This window comes from Rhinoderma darwinii, chromosome 13 (genome assembly GCF_050947455.1).
Source record: "Rhinoderma darwinii isolate aRhiDar2 chromosome 13, aRhiDar2.hap1, whole genome shotgun sequence".
NCBI lineage: Eukaryota > Metazoa > Chordata > Amphibia > Anura > Rhinodermatidae > Rhinoderma > Rhinoderma darwinii.
The window spans coordinates 33,296,469-33,302,470 of NC_134699.1; positions in this window are offsets into that span (position 1 = coordinate 33,296,469).

Sequence of the window (6,002 nt, forward strand, 5' to 3'; positions counted from 1 at the left end):
AGGGCAGATGGAACTTTTCAAGACCAGTGATGTCATAATAGAGGATTATGATGTTTGATGACCAGTGATGTCAAGGAAGACTGTGATACAACCTCCAAGGAATATCTGTACTTAACCCTTTCTTGACTGAGGTATTTTTGGAACGGTTTTCCAGTTTTTTTTTGCACATACTGATTTAAAGCCTATAACTTGTTCATTTTTCAGACTAGTAAAGATATTATTCATTTTTTTTGCTTTGGTACATAGGGTTATGATAAAAAAAATTGTTTTGTACCATGTGTGCCTTTTTTTAAAATAAATATATACCATGTGAAGCAAACATTTGTGGTAATGTGAGTAAAATTTTTCTTTCAAATCATAGATGTGCCTGAATCCACTGTGAAAGTTGAGTAGCCTCATGCCTGACCAGTACCAACATGGGGGACTGCCTGGGAATACTAGGTGCCGTAGACATACTATGCGACATAAGAGATTGTAGACAATGGATCTTCTTGGGCTTTTTTGTAAATTTTGTGAATGAGTGATATGATATGAATCTTCTTTGGAGAGTATGAATAAAAAAAATGGTTGCAATAACTGACGTATTATTAATATGTTTTTTTGTGCATGGGTGTGTGTGTGTATATACATATACACATGTACATATGTATATAGACAGCAGCACTGTGATTTATATAGACAGCTTGGTTACAAGCCGTTGATTACTGATGCAATATCCAAATGAAGTATAAAAAGTAAAAAATGGCGGCACACTAGGAAGTTCAGTGAAGAAGTAAGTGGACTTTATTCACCTCTGCAACGTTTCAGCTCACTCAATAGAGCCCTTCTCAAGCAATATAACATGTGGTTGAGACAAGTATATAAAGTTGCTCATACGAATTGATGTAATTAACATATTAGGTTACAAACTTCATAATAAATATTACTTGCAGTTAATCATCAATAATAGATAATAATGATCAGCTGCCATATGTGACCCACCACATGAAAATGTGTTTATGAAATGTGTCTATGAATCCACTATCGCAGAACCATGCCGGCTCTCCCAGCGATCTACTGTGCATGACAGCTAGCAGGCCGTCTTTGGATAGGCTACAATGGACATCTGTCAATGGGGTCGGGTGCGCGTGCATCTAGCTACTGCGCATGCCAGACCCAAGTGTGTGCATAAAGGTACTGCGCAAGTCAAGAAGAACTTTAATTTACCAAAACTTGGTCCACAGAACAGGCCCAATTCCTGGACACTACAGTCCGGGTAGGACAAGACAAGTTTGACACGGATCTGTTCTTTAAGAACACAGAAAGTAACAATTTATTGAAATATGACAGCTGCCATGTGAGGTGGATGATTAGATCATTACCAGGAAGCCAAATGCTGCGAGTAAGAAGAATAGCTAACGACGAAGGTCTCATTGATGACAGATTAGATACCATTTATCTACGTTTCCGATAGAGGGGTTACTCTAGGAGACTCACCACATCAGAAATGAGTACGTATGATGGACAGAGCATCTTTATTGGGGGCTTCCAAACCCCTAAAAAATTTGGTTAGCATTCCATTCATATCTACATACACTGAACAGAGTAATTTGGTTACGACCATCATACGTAAAAATTAGCACATCATGGGCAATTGCTTAAACCCTTACAGTCCAAGTCATTGTTTTTTTTCGTTTGAGCCATAACTTTTTTATTTTTCCGTCAATGTAGTGGTGTGAAGGCTTGTTTTTTTGGGGGAGGAGTTGTAGTTTCTATTGGCACCATTTAAAGTACCATATAATGTACTGGGAAACTGAAAAAAAATTCTTTGTGGGTTGGAATATGAAAAAACTGATTCCTCCATTTCCTTTTGGGTTTAATTTTTGTCTTCACTCTCGCAGAGGCTCTCCCAGCGATCTACTGTGCATGACAGCTATCAGGCCGTCTTTGGATAGGCTACAATGGACATCTGTCAATGGGGTATGTCTTTTACCGTGCGGTAAAAATGGCAATTTTCTTTATTCTGCTGGTCAATACGATTACAGCGATACCAAATTTATATAGTTTTTTTAATGTTTCACTCCTTTTACAAAGAAATAAAAAATTTTGTTTTTTCCATATTCTGAAAGCCCCAACTTTTTTATTTTTTCATCGATTGAGGGCTTATTTTTTGCAGGACAAGCTGTGGTTTTTATTGGCACCATTTTTTTTCATACATACAAGTTTTTGATCGCTTTTTATAAAAAAGAAAATTCACCTCTTAGTTGAACAAAAGACAGAGATTCTGAGTTTTATAACTTTTGAGTGCTCTTTATTTTGTCACTGTGAGTATATGGAATAAAGTACCAAAATATTTTATCCAACGCTGCAGTCTATGTTTGTCTGCCTTTATCCTTTTCACAACCACCTTATGTGAAGGCTGGGAGACTGTACAGTAGAAACACCAAGTGCGTTCTGATACTTCATCTACCACATCTAACCTCCTTGATATTGGGGATGGTGAGGAACTTTTCCTGGACAGTGTGTTGAATTTTTATCAGTGTATAGCCCCATTGCATATAATCTTTATATATGTATTTGTGAGTGGACTTCTGGACTTTATTCAATGTAATTGGGTGCTCCATTGAATACAGATTAGTGCAAACCATATGTCAGTACATCATACATCACCCCTTGTATCTCTGTAACAATCCATCAGTAATTGTTAGCCATAACATTTATTAGCTTAGGCATTTACATTCAATCTAATAGACAGAAAAAGGCTGCTTTAACCCCTCCCCGCTCCTTGACGTACTATTCCGTCATTAGGATGTTTTCCAGTCACCACTAAAGGTTTGCCTTCAGGTACCAAAACAGATGAACCCCCCCCTTCCTCCAGGACACTATTTTAAAAACTACACACCTCAAGAATTTATGTAGTGAACATTTTGACCAAACAGGTGTTCTATGGACTTTATTAGAAGCGGGCCGTGAAAATAGAAACTTATATTTTTTCCAATAATACATAGATTTAGCTCAACATTTTTCATTTTCACAAGGAATATAGGAGAAAAAGCACCCCACAACTTGTTATTCAATTTCTTTGGAGTACAGCAGTAACCCATAGGTGGTCATAAACGGCTGTTTGGGCACACATCGGGGCTCAAAAGGGAATGCGCGCCATTTGGCTTTTATAGGGCAGATTTAGCTGAATTGGTGTTCGGGCACGATGTCGCATTGCCCTTAGGTACTAGTGCAGTGGAATCCCATGAGAAGTGACCCCATTTTGGAAATGACACCCCTCAAGACATTTTGTTAGGAATGTAGTGAGCATTTTGACCTCAAAGGTGTTTTACTGAAATTGAATGATGCAAATCGAAAATTGCTATTTTTACACTGCTATGCCCAACATGTTGTGCCCAGCTTATACCACTGGATAAGCACACACCATAAATTGTTAAGCGGTTTCTCCTATGTATGAAAATTCCATATATGTGGACATGAAATGCTGTTTAGGGACATTCCAGAGCTCAGAATGGAGGAACTGCCATTTGGCTTTTGGAGCATGGATCTTGCATGGTAGTAGTTCTGTTTGGGCAGAGGCATAGCTAGGTTCTCCCCCGGGGTAAAGATTCCGTTTGGCACCCCCAATTTCTTTCACGACATCCCCTTCACCCTCGCCAAATTTACTTTCTCTACCAATCAATGAGGTGTAATTTTTTTTTCACTTTTTTTTTCTGTTACACGAGCATAAAACCATTTATAAATTTTACAAGCAATATATTTATATAAGGTAGTTTACATAACAATAGATGAAAATAAAATAAATGAAAGAGGTCAGTGTGCTTGACTAAAACAGACTATATTGTGACATAATGAACAACCCCTTCTTGTAGACAGTGCCACAAATCCCCCCCTCAGCAGCCTATGAGACGGGATCCTTGCAGGTGACGCTACCTGGAATGAGGGGGCCCGTGCCGCTGGCACATTATGGGCTGGGTGGCATGGGACCCCTCATGCCATGGGCATCTAGTTAGCGGTGCCTTCCCCCTTCCTTCTCTCCTAGTTGCGCCCGGGCACATGTCCCGCCTGCCCCCTCGTAGCTACGCCCCTGGTTTAGGGTTTTACTGGTATTTCCATTTATAATGTGGGGCCATCTATAAGCTGTGCGGAGTACATTAGGGCATAATGATGGGGGATAATAATGGGGTAAATGTATAATACAAATAATCCATAGATATTTGGTAATTCTTTATGCACAGGCCGGTGTCTGCACCTTTTTTGGGACCTTACCTTATTTGCAGTTTGTTTTACAACAGGTCCTTGCAGCGTTGGACTGGCCCACCGGAGGTTTGGAGGATCCTCCAGTGGGTCCAGGTGCCGAGCTGCTTTTGTCATGGTTCAGCTACAACTGCGAAGGGGCGAAATTTCCTCAACCTGTTGCTGGAGAAGTTTGTGGAAGACCCGACTAGCGGTGAAGCTCTGTTGGATCTGGTCATTTCTAATAATGCAGAGCTTGTTGGGAATGTCAATGTTCGTGAAAACCTCGGTAACAGTGATCACAATATAGTTACATTTTAACTATACTGTAAAAAACAAACACAGGCTGGGAGGGCAAAAACACTTAATTTTAAGAAGGCCAATTTCCCCAGGATGAGGGCTGCAATTCAGGATATAGACTGGGGAGAACTAATGTCAAATAATGGGACAAATAATAAATGGGAGATTTTCAAATCTACTTATTATAGTGTAAAATGTATTTCTATATGTAACAATTATAAACAACTAAAATTAAACCCCACATGGCTTACACCTAATGTAAAAAGGGCAATACATGACAAAAAAAAGGCCCTTTGAAAAATATAATTCTGAGGGTACATCTGCAGCCTTTATAAATTACAAAAACCTTAGTAAAATCTGTAAAAAAATAAATAAATAAAAAAGTCATCAGCAAAAATACAAAATAAAAGGCAGGTGGCCAAAGACAGCAATACAACTACCCAAAAATTCTTCAAGTATATAAATGCAAAAAAAGTCAACGTCTGAACATGTAGCACCTCTAAATAGTAGTAATGGGGAGTTAGTCAAGAGAAGGCAGAGTTACTAAATAGGTCCTTTAGCTCTGTATATACAACAAAAGAAAGAGCATCTGATGTAGCTGGTGCCAGTGCTGTTAATATATCAGTTGATGTACTGAATTGGCTGAATGTAGATATGATCCAAGCCAAGTTAAATCAAATAAATATGCACAAGGCTCCGGGACCAGATGGGTTACACCCTAGAGTTCTTAAAGAGCTTATTTCAGTTATTTCTGTCCCCCTCTTCATAATATTCAGAGATTCTCTAGTGACTGGTATAGTGCCTATTTTAAAAAAGAAAGTATAGCTTGTAATGAGATTGAAAATTGTCTCAAGGACCGTATCCAGAGAGTTGTGGTCAGTGATTCCTACTCTCAATGGTCCATGGTTATAAGTGGTGTAGTAACAAGAGCGAAGAAAAACACCTGGAAAAAAAGAATTGCCAGTTCAGTGGCAAGTATGTCGTGCCCAGCTTATGCCACTGTAGACACACACCCCAAAAATTTTTAAAATGGTTCTTCCGGGTATGGCGGTGCCATATATGTGGAAGTAAACTGCTGTTTGGGCACGCTGTAGAGCTCAGATGGGTTTGAGCGCCATTTGGCTTTTGAAGCGTAGATTTTTCTTGGTAGTTTTGTTTGAGTATTACTGGTGTTTCCGTTTATAATGTGGGGGTACATGTAAGCTGGGCAGAGTACATCAGGGGCATAGTCAGGTGGTATAATAATGGGGTAAACAATAAAATAATCCATAGATGTGTGTTACGCTGTGAAGCAATCATTTCTGCACAGGCCGGTGTCACACTGATAAACGGTGTCTTTACTTATCCCCCATTTGGTCCACACTCCGCACCTTTGCAGTTTGGGGAATTTTGCTAGGAAGTGTTGTCCTGGTATAATACGGGCGCCCTCGCTTCTAGCAGATATGTTTGGGCCCTGCCCTTCCTGCTTCCCTAATTTTAGGGCC